The 17,602-nt window shown below is 41.5% G+C and overlaps 1 protein-coding gene across 2 annotated transcripts in view; it reads right to left on the bottom strand.

Moving 5' to 3' along the window:
- The window catches only part of LOC121293892 (serine/threonine-protein kinase/endoribonuclease IRE1-like), an 81,893-nt gene that overhangs the window by 53,399 nt on the left and 10,892 nt on the right, over nt 1–17,602 (bottom strand). The gene's annotated exons all lie outside the window — the stretch shown is intronic.

Genomic DNA, 17,602 nt, shown 5'->3' with positions numbered 1-17,602 from the left:
TATTTTATGGTGCATTCAAGCAACTATTCATTAGCAGCACTGGCAGTAATCTGGGAGTGTGTCAAACATCCAGCCAATAAATTCCAAAACATTAAATGTGATGTGGAGGAGGAGGAGAAACAACCAATCTAAGACAGTCATATTCTCTTGAAGAGAGTTTATTTATGCTCAGTTTGGTTTCCATTCACAAACTAGGTAACCCAAATACAGAGGTTAAAATTAACAGATCACTTAATACTGTAATTTAGCTCAACAGATTTTCCCTTAGGAATAACAGGCTATAATAAAGAAGTTAAAAACATAGCAGTGATTCTCTGAGCTCAACATAGGGGTTTGTTCAATGAAAACTAATCGTAGAACCACACCTACTTCATAGTGAATTACATTTCATGCATAATACAAAGCTCTTTTATTACTCTCACTTCATCCAACATTGTCAAAGTATCATAATTTCAATAAAAGCAAACAATCGTACAAAGATCTTTCTGGTCTATTGTAGTACAAGACAAATCCAAAAGTTCTGGAAGACACAGCTAAGGCTGTGTCACAGATCTTCTATTGCTTTAGTGCTTTTGCATCAGGATTTGAGCTTCAGCAGCAGATGCCTGTCCCTTGGTACTGATTGCATTTCCCCCGTCAGCATTCACACTCACTGCACTGTTAAATTCAGACACCGAGAACTTCCACAAAGGTTTGTTACTATTTGATCGCTCATCTCAATGTATCTGTCTTGCACAAAGGTGCTACATTTAAGGAAGCAGCTTCAATCCCCCTTCCCCACCACCCACCCTCCATGTCCCCAACAATCTAAATGCTACTAGCGCTGGAAAGATTCCCCGCATGCCCACTGTTTGAGATGAACACATTATCAGGCATATCTACATTTTCACCCCACACCTTGTTACCCAGCAAGATTTTATACAAGTAAACAACAGTAGATCAATCCTACCTCCTTGTCACCAAAAATTGTAAAGACAACAGCAAAGCAAATTACTGCAGATGCTGGGAATTGGAAATAAAAACAGAATGCTGGAAACAAATCAGGTCAGGAAAGGTTGTTCAGGCCAATATTTATCCCTCAACCAACATCACTAAAAGAGATTACATAGTCATTATCACATTGGTGTTTGTGGGAGATTTCTGTGCACATATTGATTGTCCCAAGTCCTACAACCCTGAATACACTTCAGAAGTGCTTCATTAGTTGTAAAGTGCTTTAGGACATCCTGGGGTTGTGAAAGGTGGTTAACATACAAATCTATAATTGCAAGTCTTTCTTCCATTCCTTCTTAAAATCAGAAATTAATTAGTTCTACTAATGCCTGTGGAATTAGCCAATAGCTGTCTAATGAAGGTAGTTTACCCGGAAAGCAAACTTAAGTCACATTCCCATTCCATATCTGCTGTAGACTTCAGGAAATAGCAGGAACCACAATGTATCTCCACCAGTGCACACACATAACCTTATAGAAAAAACACAAGGAGGCGACTAATCCATTGAGCAGGGGAGTCAGTTTACCAAGAAAGAAAAAAGTCACATGCACACATCACTTCTTCAGTATTTCCAAGACTAAACCAATTAAAGCATCATTTAAATCCAAAACATCCAATGGGATACTTTATCCTAGCAACCTAGAATTCTGAGAGTGCACAAATTTTAAAAACATTGATTCCTATAACTCTGGATATCCACCAGGTGGCTCAGTGAAACACTCAGTGAAGAACTCAAGATAGGCAATCCGTTCAGCAGCCGCTCCATATCTCAATCACGTCAACAAGGAAGTCTTCACAGCCTCTTCTGGAGTTCATGTTTGGTGCATTAGTACAATGAACAAGGCCATTCACCTCCTCCTCCCACTACTCATTACACCTTACTATATAAAACAAGCTACACCATACAGCGCATTCACACTACAGACTAGCAGATCACATCTTGAAATTGAGATAGTGCAGTTTTCCATAGCAACATCGCAAACAGCCTCAGCTGTCACCCTGCGTTGCCCAAGTGTATCAAGTGACAGGCACGGCCGACAACAGTGCTAGCGACACCAACTCCTGAGACAGTTCTGCCCATGTAATAAAAGCATTTTCACTTAGTGGCAAAGAAATTATAAGTACTTGTTAGATAATACAGGAGGCAAGGAAGAATCTAAAATAAAAACCTTTCACTGAATATTATGAATTGAAAGTACCATTCTACAAGGCAAGGAGAATTTTTAAGCACAAGTTTTCTACAGGATACAAATATTGACTAGGTTGTGTTAATATAAATCTCTTGCTTTGTTTGCATTGTCCAATCATGCCACCAACAGTTAAACTGGACCTTTGTGCTAAAGGCAGTAATAGGAAGCTGTGTGGGAAATGAACAGGTAGTTTAAATAACTAAAAATGATCAAAATGTAAAAATGGGTCAATTTATGACATTTATGCATCTTACAGAGGCTTAACTTTCCTGAGATACAGAAATCATCAAGATGGTTGCCAACTGCAATGAGGTAGACAATACAATTAACAAAGAATAATGAAATATCAGAGAGCATCAATAAACCATGTTCACAGAAATTGGAACATTTTGTCAAGACAAATAAGTAATGTATTAAAATACTGCACTGCTATAAAACCAACACCTTTGCAGCTCACTTTCTTTCCACCACCCCCTCCCCCACCCCAAACACAATAATCCATTTGTCCCAGAGGGCTAAACCTCACTAAAGGCAATTTTTTTTGAAAAATATACTTTATTCATAAAATATCTGAAAGAATATTAAAAAAAAATTTTCACAAAAAGTGCAATCATATTCAACTTTTCCACATGGATCACGAGGAGTTTCAATACAATCAATGAACATTACAGACAGTTCTGTTGAAGGGTCATGAGGACTCGAAACGTCAACTCTTTTCTTCTCCGCCGATGCTGCCAGACCTGCTGAGTTTTTCCAGGTAATTCTGGTTTTGTTTAACATTATAGACATTTCAACATGATCATTACAGACAGTCAAACAGTGCAACGGTATTCAAGTTATCGACATAGATCATTTTGCACGCTGAGGTGCTTCAATACAATTATGATACATACAGTTTTCACTGTGAGTCATACAGCCCAAGGGGTCTATACAATTCCCAGTCCCTCGGTGCACTATGGCAGAAAGGTCTTAGACAGTGACTTTGCGGCAGCTATCTCAAGCATTAGTGCATCCCTCAGCACGTAGTCCTAGGCCTCGGAACGTGCTAATCTGCAACGCTCAGTCGAGGACAACTCTTTGCATTAGAAGACGAACAAGTTCCGGGCAGACCAAAGAACGTCTTTCACTAAGTTAATGATCCTCCAGCTGCAGTTGATGTTCGTCTCGGTCTGTGTCCCTGGGAACAGCCCGTACAGCACAGAGTCCTGTGTCACACCGCTGCTCGGGATGAACCTCGACAAAAAACCACTGCATCTCTCTCCAGACCTTCTTTGCAAAGGCACATTCCACAAGGAGGTGAACAATGGTCTCTTCCCCACCACAGCCACCTTGAGGGCAACGTGCAGAGGGGGTGAGGCTCCTGGCGTGTAGGAAGGATCTGACGGGGAGGGCCTTTCTCACCACCAGCCAAGCTACATTTTGGTGCTTGTTGGAAAGTTCTAGCAATGAGGCATTCCGCCAAATGACTTTGACAGTCTGCTCGGGGAACCATCTGACAGGATCCACCATCTCCTTTTCCTTCAGAGCCTCTAGGATGTTACGTGCCAACCACTGCTTGATGGACTGGTGGTCAAAGGTGTTTCTCTGCATAAATTTTTCCAAGAGGGACAGGTGGTCCAGCTACTTGGAGTGTTCTGCAGCAGCGTGGCTAGACCCATCCTTCGCAACACCAGGGACAGGTAGAACCTCAGCACGTAGTGACACTTGGTGTTTGCGTACCGAGGGTCTACACACAGCTTGATGCAGCCACATACAAAGGTAGCTATCAGGATGAGGGCGATGTTGGGCACATTTTTTCCTTTTTCTAGAGGCTTGTACATCGCGTCCCTGCGAACACGTTCCATTTTTGACCTCAAAACAAAGCGAAAGATTGCTTCAGTGATTGCCACCGCGCAGGAGTGAGGAATGGGCCAGATCTGCGCCACGTCCAGCAACACTGAGTGTGCCTCACACCTGATGACCAGGTTCTTACCCGCAATGGAGAGGGAGCATCCCTTCCACATGCCCCAGTTTTCTTTTCACCATAGCCATTCACTCCTTCCAGTTTCTAACGCATGCCCTGGTCCCTCCAAACCACATCCCCAGCATTCTGACCTGACAGTGAAGGGGACAAAGGACTGGTCAGCCCAGTTCCCAAAGAACTCTCCCTTGCCACTATTTACCTTGGTTCATGAGGCTAGTTCGAACTGGTCGCAGATGTTTATCAGTCTGCGCACAGACAGCAGATCTGAGCAGAAGACGACAACGTCATCCACGTACAGGGAGGCTTTAAACTGAGTGCCTCCACTGCCTGGGATCATCGCTCCTCTTATGCCCGAATCCGTCCTGATGGACTCCGCGAAGGGTTCTCTGCAACACACAAACAGGGGAGAAAGGGCAGCCCTGCCTGACTCCAGATTTAATTGGAAAGCTTTCTGATCCCAATCCATTGATTGAAACTGTGCTACTGATGTTCGTGTGGAGCAGTTGGATCCAGTTGTGGATTCCCTCCCCAAACACCATTTTGGAGAGCACATCCACTATGTTGGTTTGCGATATTCTGTCAAAGGCCTTCTCCTGGTCCAGGCTGATGAGGCAGGTGTCCACACCTCTGTCCCGTACATTGGCAATCGTATTCCCGAGTAGCGCGAGGCTATCAGAGATCTTCCTGCCCGGTACAGTACAGGTCTGGTCAGGGTGGATCACCAACTCCAGGGAAGACCTGGCCCAATTGGCAGTGACCTTGGACAGACTCTTATAATCCACATTCAACAGTGAGATGGGTTACCAATTTCTAATATCCTCCCTTTCCCCCTTCCGCTTGTAGGTGTTGATGCCTTTCCTCATGGATTCTGACATGCTGTCGTCCAGGAGCATACTCTCGTATACTTCTGGTAGGTCTGGGCCGATCCAGTCCCACAGAGCCAAATACAACTCAGCTGATAAGCCGCCGCTTCCGGGAGTTTTACTCTTCTCGAAGGACTCAAGGGCCTTAATCAGTTTGTCAGGAGTTAGCGGTTTGTCTAGACTCTCCTGAGTACTGTCGTCTAAGACCTCCATGACAGAGGACAGGAAGGACTGGGAGGCCGTGTTTTCTGTGAGCTTCACGTCATACAATCTGGGATAAAATGATTTGTTGATCCTCAAAATGTCGGACTGTGATGACTCACTAAAGGCACATTTGTAACAGAGCTCTAGGATCACAGCAGCACTGGCAGGCACACAGTACAGCACACTGTTTATACCAGTCAGTCCATACCATACACTTTAAAATGATAGCCACTAGTGGAAATACTATTCCAAATTGTGGCTCACCAAATACTTCCAAGAGGAAAGCAGAAACAATTAGCTGCAGGGTAGAAAAGGTCTAACCCCTTCTACAAAATATAATTGGTCTAAAACACTGCTGCCCACATTCTAGCATGCAACAAGTACTGTGTTTACTCATCATCCATGTGCTCGACAATTTGCATTGGCTCCTGCTTGACCAAAACCTCAATTTTTTAATTCTCAGTGTTCAAATCCCTGCATGGCCTCACCCCTCCCCATCCCTATAACCTCCTCCAACAACTTTTGTTTTCTTCCACTCTGGCCTCTTACACAACCCCTACTCTCTTCACTTCATCATTGGTTATCCATGCTTGCAGTCTAAGCTCTAGGATTTCCTCCCTAAACCTCTCCACTTCTCTCTCCATTTAAAGGCCCTCCTTAAAACCTCTCTCTCATGGACCAAGCTTTTAGCAACATGTACAGAACAGTGGCCCAGTACAGCAGAAGGGAAGGAAGATATAAAGTTGTATGATACTATGATACAGCACAAAGGTTGTACCAAACCACAAGATCAACATTTTTAGAAATTATTTCGAAGACTAAGTCAGTGCTCATCAAATCTTTCCTAACCATCACTGTTGTGCAAATAGATTGAGAAACTGCACATTACATAGTTAATTCAATCAAGGAATTGAAATCACGTTATAAATTATCCAACAGCAAAACTGCTTACCTTCTGAACCCAACAGTTTTCATTTGTATGTATATAATTGTACAGAATTTATACATTTTAATTTTTAACATTGGCAAATGCAATGATCTTTACATGACAAGATTAAGGTGCCTTTAGGTAGAATCTAGTGTTACACTTCTGGCTGCCTGTGACACAGAACTGGGACATACAGGTTACACAATTCAGTTCCATATGTACTTTATTGATTTATGTCTTGGTATTCAGCTGCAGTCAATTACTCAACAGATAGAACAGTGCCACTTTCAATTCCCCGTGCAGGATATCACTGTACATCAACTACATTCCATGTCCTACAACTGGTGTAAAAAGGGCCAAAGATTAAAAACTTCAATATATTGCACAATTTAAACAACAAATTTTAAGAAGTGATTTTAAACAATGTCCCATCTAAGTGCACACAGAAGCTAATAAAACAAGCAAAGCCAGAAAACATCTGAGTATCATCTGTTGCTCTCTATATAAAGTATATCTCTTATATCTCAAAGAAGAAATAGGAATGGGTTAAAAGAACGGAATTCTGATGAAAAGCCATAAGAGGATCGTTGCAAAGCTTTGCATAGACACTGGAATCCAAACACCAAACTGCTGACCACGATGACTGAACTCTTCCTGTTCTGGGTTCCATCTAACACTGTCCCCATTATATACTGATTTTTTCATTACATGACTGAAATTGGCACCATGTAAAATAAAAACAATATTCATATAAATTAAAAATGGAGCCTTTAAAAATAAAAACAGGTGCAAAGTAGCAAAATGCTTTGTATGCACCCACAGCCTGATTGGAGGAACAGACAAAAATCCAAATCCATTAAATTGGTTGTTGCACTGTGCTCTAAGTACAACATAGAATCAGGTTACAAATAGATAGAAATACAGATATGATCTGGCTCAGCTTGCGCATATTATAAAGAGTGGTTCAAGAGGATTGTTACAAATATTACAAATGTAATATTTTAACCACTTCTAATTGACAGATTAATCAGAATCCCTGCTGCCATTTCAGGAATTCAGTTCCTAGAAGAGGGAAATTATTGCATTCCAGGAATCTCAAATTTTGTCCTGCTGAGAGTGAATGCTTGCCAAGAAAGTAATGTTATAAAGTAACTTAAAGCAACTGTTTAAAACAAAAGGAAGAACTAATCCTTTGAAATTTCTTAAGAAATTACAGTTAGCAACATATGGATTCAGAAGTTTTCTGATTTACTTTCATTACATGCACATAGAAGAACTAAACACAAAGCTTGTGGTTAAGAGAACTGTCCACTGCTGCTCTCTTCCATATTTGTTTACTGTGTTTGTACAACATGGCATCAATTTAACCATAATTCAGTTAAAAATTAACTAACTAGCTTATTTGGATACTACAGTTTCAGCTCATAGTGCAATATATTTATTTGAAGAGAAAGGGGTCCCATCAACAGTAACATAAACAGCAAAAGTTCCTACAACACTGGACTTTTCTAAGACAGAATGTCTTTTGCATAATATCACTGTTGTTGCATCTTGTCATTCAGAAAATCAAACACTACAGTAGAAAGCCACAGAAGGATTAGAATCAGCTATGTGACTGGGAGATAAAAATCACTAAAATGTAAAGCATTGCATCTCAGGCTACATTTAAGAATACTGTGCACAGTTCTGGCTTCCAATGTATGAAAAAGACACCGAGGCACTGGAGAAAGTGCAAAAAAAATTTACACGGATTCCATTTATATTAGCAACAATTATAATGATAAACAGGTATTAGAAAAAACTTCTCCACTCAATATTAAGTGCTTGGTATACTGTAGAAGGCAGATATTGACACAATTATTGGGAAATTCAAAATGCTAAAGTGCTAAAATATCACGAATGACGTGCTCTCATCAGCAAACGTTTGGCGACTTTTGTTTTGCCCTCACATGGAGGAGATTTCTGAGCTGCCACTTCTGTGTTTTGTAACATGGTCAGAGGTGACAAGCACCTCTATGCAACGAATGCTCAATAATAGTGTCACGGACGCTTTAAAAAGTGTTTCCCCAAAGTCGCCTGTGAACAATGTGTATACGTGTGTGTGTGTGTATATGTGTGTGTGTATATGTGTGTGTGTATATGTGTATATGTGTGTGTGTGTATGTGTGTGTGTATGTGTGTATTTTCTTACCCATGGGGTGAGAAATTCAATTTAAAATAAGCCAGCAGCAAAGTTTTTTTTTAAAAAAAAGTTATTTTATTTCACTCTATTGCTCTGGAAGATACCCAAGAAAAGATAAAGTTACTAACACACACATGCACAGAGATTAGTTAAAAATGAAGATAAAGCAATACTTATGAATGTAAATCAGGATTAGTCCAAGTTCAGTGAAGCCCCGAAATGTTTTTAAGTTGAGGTGTTGAGTTGTATCTTTGTGTTTGGAGGAAAAGCTATCAAGTCAATAAGTTTCTGTTAACTCTTTTGGAACGCTCATTAAATTTTAAATGAGCATGCCTGAGGAATGCATTCTGGTCTCCCCGAGAGGCAAGAGAAAGATGATTGAAAGGGTTCTTTCTGGTAGCCTGAGTCATTTTGAGAACAGTCTTTCAAATCAATCCAAGTTTTTTTTTTAAATGTGACCTTCAGAAGTTTTTCTAAAATTTGTAATAACTGCACCCGTAACAATGGGCATTGTGCTGCATCAAACCAATAACTTATATATGGATAAAAACAAAAAAACTGCGGATGCTGGAAATCCAAAACAAAAACAGAATTACCTGGAAAAACTCAGCAGGTCTGGCAGCATCGGCGGAGAAGAAAAGAGTTGACGTTTCGAGTCCTCATGACCCTTCGACAGAACTCGAGTTCTGTCGAAGGGTCATGAGGACTCGAAACGTCAACTCTTTTCTTCTCCGCCGATGCTGCCAGACCTGCTGAGTTTTTCCAGGTAAACTTATATATGGACGCAGTTTAGACAGGTTATTTCTTGTTTGACCAACCAGCCAATACATTGCCCTGTCAGAAAACCTGACGGCAAAGTGAGCATTGTAATCTGTGCAATCAGTTCAGATCTTCTTGCCAGGCAGTAGTTAACCAACTTTAAATGGGTAGCCATGACCAGTAAATTGCATTAAAAAACTCCTATTATATAGAATCATGGAATGGTTAAATCACAGGAGGCCATTCTGCTCATCTTGTCCATTCTGGCTCTTTGCAAGAGCAACTCAGCAAGTCTCACTCGTATGCCTTTTCCCCGAGCTTTGCAAATATTTTCTATTCATATAATTATCCAATTCTCTTTTGAAGGACATGACTGAATCTGCCTCCAACACTCTCAGGCAGTGCATTCCAGATCCTAAACACCCACTGCCCAAAATTGATTTTTATATCATCATCGGTTCTTTTGTTATTCACCTTGAAGCACTGTCCTATGGTTTGCGATCCTTTCGCCAAAGGGTATTCATTAGTTTCTCCCCATCTATTCTGTCCAGACCCCTCATGATTTTGAATCTCTATCAAATCTCCTCGCAACCTTCTCTTTTCTAAAAGGAGAACAGCCTCAGCTTTTCCAGCCTATCCATGTACTTGGAGTCCTTCTTCTCTGGAATCATTCTCGCGAATCTTTTCTGCCTTCACTTCTTGAAGTGTAGTGGCTAAAATTGGACACAACATTCTAATTGAAGCCAAACCAATGTTTTATAAAGGTTCATCATAACTTCCTTGTTTTTGTAGTTTATGCTTCTATTTATAAAGCCCAGTTTGTATTGCCATTATAGAATAAAATTGGTATAATTTGACTAAAAACAAATTTCAGTTTTATATAGTTCCTTTCAGTTTGATAGAATGTGATAAAGTGCTTTACAGCCAATTCATTTCATTTCAAATGCAGTCAGTTGTGTTTTGTAGGCAAATGCAACAAGCGATTTGCATAAAGATTCCTCCAATAGCATGCCTGCATTGCAGTAAAATCATCACTAAGTTTGGATGTGATGCCATGCCAGAGGGGCTCCTGAGGCACACCAGATGATGTTTAACAGAGTTGACCACCAAGGCGCAAACCATTGGCAGGCTCTGTCTTGTGAGACAATGAGGATGTTTGGATGTGATAATGATGGGAAAGAGGGGCACATCTTCCACTGACTTAAACTTTTTTAGTGGAAGTGGCTCTCACTTACCTAGGAGATACTACCTTACAATAAAACTCCTGCTCACAATAGAAATTAATTTCACCAGATAAATCAACTTGCCCTCTCTTGCCTTTCTCAATTGCATGGGGGAGGAGATAGCAGGGGCGCTGGCAATCATTTTCAATACCTCTCTGGCCACAGGAGAGGTGCCAGAGGACTGGAGGACAGCCAATGTGATACAGTTATTCAAGAAGGGAGGAAAGGATAAACCAGGGAACTACAGGCCAGTCAGTCTAACCTCAGTGGTGGGGAAACTATTAGAAGCAATTCTGAGGGACTGAATTAATCTACACTTGGAGAGGCAGGAATTAATCAAGGACACTCAGCATGGTTTTGTTAAGGGGAGGTCATGTCTGACCAATTGGATTGAATTTTTCGAAGAGGTGACCAGGTGTGTAGATGAGGGCAATGCATTTGATGTAGTCTACTTGGACTTTAACAAGGCTTTTGATAAGGTCAAACTGATAATGAATGTAAGAGCCCATGGGATCCAAGACAATTTGGCTAATTGGATCCAGAATTGGCTGAGTGGCAGGAAACAGAGGGTGATGGTCGAGGGATGTTTTTGTGACTGGATGCCTGTGTCCAGTGGGGTTCCACAGGGATTGGTTTTGGGTCCCTTGCTGTTTGTGGTATATATAAACGATTTAGACTTGAATGTAGGAGGGTTGGACAGTAAGTTCGCAGATGACACAAAAATTGGTGGGGTGATAAATAGTGAGGAGGATGGCCTTAGATTACAGGAGATATAGGCGGACTGGTCAGATGGGCTGATTAGTGGCAAATGGAATTTAATCCAGATAAGTATGAGGTGATGCACCTGGGCAGGACAAACAAGGCATGGGAATACACAATGAATGGCAGGATCCTTGGAAGTACCGAAGATCAGAGGGACCTTGGCGTGCATGTCCACCGGCCCCTTAAGGTAGCGGGACAGGTACATAAGGTGGTTAAGAAGGTATATGGGATACTCGTCTTTATTAGCCGAGGCATAGAATATAAGAGCAGGGAGGTTATACTGGAACTGTATAAATCGCTGGTTAGGCCACAGCTAGAGTATCGTGTGCAGTTCTGGAATCCGCATTATAGGGAGGATGTGATTGCATTAGAAAGTATGCAGAGGAGATTTACCAGGATGTTGCCTGGGCTGGAAAGTTCTAGTTATGAGGAGAGATTGGATAGACTGGAGTTATTTTCCCTGGAGCAGAGGAAATTGAGGGGGTACATGATTGAGGTGTATAAAATTATGGGGGGCATAGATAGGGTAGGCAGGAAGGAACTTTTCCCCTTGGTGGAGGGATCAATAACCAAGGGAACATAGATTTAATGTCAGGGGCAGGAGGTTTAGAGGGGATGAGAGGAAGAGTTTTTTCACCCAGAGGGCAGTGGGAATCTGGAACTCAGTGTCTGAAAGGGTGGTTGAGGCAGAAACTCTCATAATACTTAAGAAGAATTTGGATGTGCACTTGCGATGCAATGGCATACAAGGCTATGGGCCTAATGCTGGAAAATGGGATTAGAATAGTTAGGTACTTGTTTGACCGGTGCAGACTCAAAGAGCCGAAGGGCCTTTTTCTGTGCTGTAGACTCTTATGACTCAAAGCAATCATGAATCTGGTTGCAGCTATTTTTCCTGGTACTCTCTAGACCGAACCCTAGTTTCTAGTCACTATGTTAACACTGATCTGCCTCTATATCTGGTAAGTAGAAGCATCTGAAGATTTGATACAGGTTTCCTACATCCCCACACTCATCTGCGTTCTGCCATTTCATGGCTTGAATTGCTTCTATTCAGTAAAAATATCACTTTGTTGAAGTTACGTCTTATTGATGGGATCCAGAAATTTGACATCGTCATCGATTAAAAACAAATTAGGCTTTTTCACCAAAAGCAAAAAAGACTCTTTATTCATTCCAGGATATGGGTATCACTGGAAAGGCCAGCGCTTATTGCCTGTCCCTAATTGCCCCTGAAATATTCATTTATATAGTATTTTTCACGACCACTGGATGTCTCAAACCACTTCACAGCCAGTGAAGTGCTTATGAAGCGTTGTCATTGTTCTAACATAGCAAACGAAGCAAACAACTTGTGCACAACAAATTCTCAAAGAATGTGAATTAACCAGATTATTAGTCTTTGTGTGATGTTGATTGACAGATAAATATTGGCCAAGACACCATGGATAACTCCCCTGTTCTTCTTCAAATTAATGCCATGGGATCTTTTAACAAACGCTTGAGCAGGTAGATGGGACCTTGGTTTAACATCACAGCCAAAAATATACACACACCTGCAACAATGCAGCACTCCCCCAGTGCTGCACTGGAGTATCAGCCTTGATTTTTGTGCTCAAGCCCTGCAGTGGGACTTGAACCCAGAAACTTGTGACTCAGAGGCGAGAATGCTACCAACTGAACCATCGAAAAGAGAAGATAGTGGTGAGCCAACTTCTTGAACCGCTGCAGTCCATGTGGTGAAGGAACTCCCAGAGGGTCAGAAGGTAGGAAGTTCTAGGATTTTGAAACAGTGATGATAAAGGAACAGTGATATATTTTCAAGTCAGGATGGTGTGTAACTTGGAGGGGAACTTGCAGGTGGTGGCGTTCCCATACATCTGCTGCCCTTGTCCTTCCAGGTGATAAAAATCACACGATTGGTCGGTCCTGTCAAAGAAGCCTTGACAAGTTGCTGCAGTGCATCTTGTGGAGCATACACACAGCAGCCAGTGTGCCAATGGTGGAGGCAGTGAATATTTAATGTGGTGGATGGAGTGCCAAGTGGGCTGCTTTGCCCTAGGTGGTGTTGAGCATCTCAAGTGCTGTTGCAGCTGCACTCACCCAGGCAAGTGGGCAGTATTTCATCACACTCCTGACTTGTGCCTTGTAGATGGCAAAAGGCTTTGAGGAATCAGAAGGCGAGTTACTCATCACAGAATACTAAACCTCTGACCCTCTCTTGTAGCTACAGTATTTATACACCTGGTTCAATTAAGTTTCTGGTTAATGGTAACCCCCCAGGATGTTGAGTGGGAGGTTCAGCGATGGTAATGCTGTTGAATGAGGAGAGGTGGTAAGATTCTCTCTAATGGGGATGGTCATTGGCACTTGCAGGGAGAAAATGTTACTTACCATGTTTCAGCCTAAGCCTGAACGTTGTCCAGTTCTTGCTGCATGCAGGCATGGACTGCTTTATTATCTGAGAAATTGCAAATGAAACTCAAGGCTACCACCATCTCCAACCATTCCCACTTTTGACCTTATCATGGTGGGGAGGTCTTTGAAGATGAAGATGATTGGGCCCTGCGGAACTCCTAAGAATTGCCCTCCAACAACCACAACCATTGTACTTTGTATCAAGTACGACTCCAAACAGTGGAGAGTTTTCCACAGTTCCCAGATATTTATCTGACGTTAGTAGCCTTTCCGTAGCATTATAGGAATATCAGTACAGGAGGAGGAAATTTGGTGGCATAATGCTCTTCCAGCACGAGCTACAGGTTGAAGCTTTCCAATGCAGAACCAGCACTGGCATATGAAACTACGTTGTGCCCATGGCAGCTCCGTATCAAATCTTTGTACCTGAACCATTGCTGACTCAATGTGGATGCTTTCTATTCTATCCCATTTCCCTGTTCTTTTCCGCTGCCACTTGTGTCAAGAGCAACAGTTCAGCAACTCCACAAGAGTTGCAGATACACAGTCCAGTCATTATCTGAGAGCTTCAATGAAGGATCTCATCCAATCTTCCTTAACAGCATTTTCTTTTCAATTCATATGGATGAAGGTCATTTTTTATTTGAAAGTAGAAAACAGTAGTGTTAATATGACATATGACAAGAATTGTGATACAAAGTCATGCACAGAGAAATATGTAGGATACTATGGTACAGAGAAGTTACATCTGCAATGGAATTCCTTGTCATGCATCACCCCACCTACAGTACTGCATGCACAGTACATAGCATTATACTGCTTGCTTTGACAAACAGTAACTTTTAAATGTTTCTCTTAACTTTAGTTAAAGGGTGAACATTGATATAAATGCATAACATAGAGCAGTCAGCCCAACTGCAGGACAATAGGACTTTACAATAATTTACAAAAAGCGACACTGTAATGATTTTCTCTTTATTTATACTAATTAGGCCATTGTAGTTGCTATCAAACACGAGGTTTTTAGATAAACTCAATTTATGAAAATATTAATCAGAAAAGCAACAGTCACAGAACGCCAGCTGCTAATTCAAAGGTTGTGTATTCAAAGTGGTCCACATGCTATGTATTGTGCATGCAGTACTGTAGGTGGGGTGATGCATGACAAAGGATTCCATTGCAGAAATAACTTTTCTGTACCATAGTATCCTACATATTTCTCTGTGCATGACTTTGTATCACAATTCTTGTCATATGTCATATTAACACTACCGTCTTCTACTTTTAAATAACCTGTAAATGAATTTAAAAAATGACCTTCATTTCATTTAATCTTTGTGTATTCAAAGTGGTTCCACAAAGGGGCAGAAAATTATAATCTTTAAGCTATGCTGCTTTCACTAAGATAGTTACATAAGCAGCTCATTTACAGCATTGCATCAACCGTATACACAGTCTGAATGATGAATGAATGTTCATCAAGAACAAACTCAAAATCGGGCGACTTGCCAACATCAGAGAGACAGGTCCCAAACTGGTTTGTCACTAGACTACAACCCAAAACACTTATAATGTCCAACCCAGGCCTCCCTCTTCCATGAACACAGCCTATTTCATTACCATTTTTCTAAAATTTTGAAGGGTTTTATATGTTCTAATGTAACAGCCACATAAACAAAGCAGCTCCAATCTATCCACCTTTATCCATGTTGACTCTCAATATAACTCATTTACTTACCAATGATTTGCTATTAGACTGAGGGAAAAAAAATCATGGTTTAGTCACACAATGCCTTATACTAGCTCCCCAGTCACTTAGGTCTTTCTTCTACACGGCTTCAGTTATCACAGTCCAGCTGTGGCATTTGAATACATAGCTATCGGACCATCAACAGTAGTTATTTCAAGTGGTAAAATGTATTTGATCCCCATTTACCATTATAAAAGGTGGGTCTATAATTTAACTTTGAGAACCTATTACAGCCCTGCACCTCCATTTCACAACATTAAGAAAATTTCTTCAATTGAATTTCAATTTGTTCTCAGGAACAAAGGGACATTGGCATGTGTGTCCATAGATCTCTGAAGGCAGAGAGGCACGTTAGTGGGGTGGTGAAAAAGGCATATGGGACACTTGCCTTTATCAATCAAGGCATAGATTACAAAAGTAGAGAGGTCATGTTGGAAACAAAAACAAAAATACCTGGAAAAACTCAGCAGGTCTGGCAGCATCTGCGGAGAGGAACACAGTTAACGTTTCGCGTCCGAATGACCCTTCAACAGAACTAAGTAAAAATAGAAGAGAGGTGAAATATAAGCTGGTTTAAGGGGGGGTGGGACAAGTAGAGCTGGATAAAGTGCCAGTGATAGGTGGAGATAACCAAAAGATGTCACAGACAAAAGGACAAAGAGGTTTTAAAGGTGGCGATATTATCTAAGGAATGTGCTAATTAAGGGTAGAAAGCAGGACAAGCAAGGTACAGATAGCCCGAGTGGGGGTGGGGTGGGGTGAAGGAATCGAAAAAGGCTAAAAGGTAGAGATAAAACAATGGATGGAAATACATTTAAAAATAATGGTAATAGGTGGGAAAAGAAAAATCTATATAAGTTATTGGGAAAAAAGGGGGGGGAATCGGAAAGGGGGTGGGGATGGAGGAGAGAGCTCATGATCTAAAATTGTTGAACTCAATATTCAGTCCGGAAGGCTGTAAAGTGCCTAGTCGCAAGATGAGGTGCTGTTCCTCCAGTTTGCGCTGAGCTTCACTGGAACAATGCAGCAGGCCAAGGATGGATATGTGGGCATGAGAGCATGGATCATGAACTCTCTCCTCCATCCCCACCTCCTTACCGATTCCCGCCTTTTTTTTCCAATAATTTATATAGATTTTTCTTTTCCCGCCTATTTCCATTATTTTTAAATGTATTTCCATCCATTGTTTTATCTCTACCTTTTAGCCTTTTTCGATTCCTTCACCCCACCCCACCCCCACTAAGGCTATCTGAACCTTGCTTGTCCTGCTTTCTACCTTTAATTAGCACATTCCTTAGATAATATCACCACCTTCAATACCTCTTTGTCCTTTTGTCTGTGACATCTTTCGGTTATCTCCACCTATCACTGGCCCTTTCTCCAGCTCCACTTGTCCCACCACCGCCACCCCCCCCCCCCCTCCTTAAACCAGCTTATATTTCACCTCTCTTATTTTTTACTTAGTTCTGTTGAAGGTTAATTGTGCTCCTCTCCGCAGATGCTGCCAGACCTGCTGAGTTTTTCCAGGTATTTTTGTTTTTGATTTCCAGCATCCGCAGTTTTTTGCTTTTATCTTAGGGGTCATTATGGAGTTGTATAGAACCTTGGTGAGGCCACAGTTGGAGTAGTGTGTGCAGTTCTGGTCGCAACATTATAGGAAGGATGTGATTGCACTGGAGAAGGTGCAGAGGAGATTCACCAGGATGTTGCCTGGGATGAAACATTTAAGTTATGAAGAGAGGTTGGATAGACTTGGGTTGTTTTCGTTGGAGCAGAGAAGACTGAGGGGCGACCTGATCGAGGGGTACAAGGTTACGAGGGGCATGGACAGGGTGGATTGGGAGCAGCTGTTCCCCTTAGTTGAAGGGTCAGTCACGAGGGGGCACAAGTTCAAGGTGAGGGGCAGGAGGTTTAGGGGGAGGATGTGAAGAAAAACTTTTTTACCCAGAGGGTGGTGAAGGTCTGGAATGCGCTGCCTGGGAGAGTGGTGGAGGCGGGTTGCCTCACATCCTTTAAAAGTACCTGGATGAGCACTTGGCACATCATAACATTCAAGGCCAAGTGCTGGTAAATGGGATCAGGTAGGTTGGTCAGGTGTTTCTCACGTGTTGGTGCAGACTCGAAGGGCCTCTTCTGAACTGTGGTTCTGTGTAATACATCCTTGTAAAACAGCCAGTTTTCTAATCTGGATTATAGAATATACACTATTTTTGTCCAAGTCACTTGCTTTAAAAAGAAAAACATAAGATGAAACAATTGAAACAAGGGTCAGTTACAAGTGCCTAACACCAAAACCATATTAAACAGTTTGTTCCAAACTCAGATTGTATCAGTAGTATTTTTCAGGTGACACAGATAATTCTGTCT

This window comes from Carcharodon carcharias, chromosome 22 (assembly GCF_017639515.1).
Source record: "Carcharodon carcharias isolate sCarCar2 chromosome 22, sCarCar2.pri, whole genome shotgun sequence".
In the NCBI taxonomy this organism is placed as follows: Eukaryota; Metazoa; Chordata; class Chondrichthyes; order Lamniformes; family Lamnidae; genus Carcharodon; species Carcharodon carcharias.
Note: the sequence above shows the minus strand (reverse complement) of the source record. Positions and strands in the feature narration are given on the sequence as shown.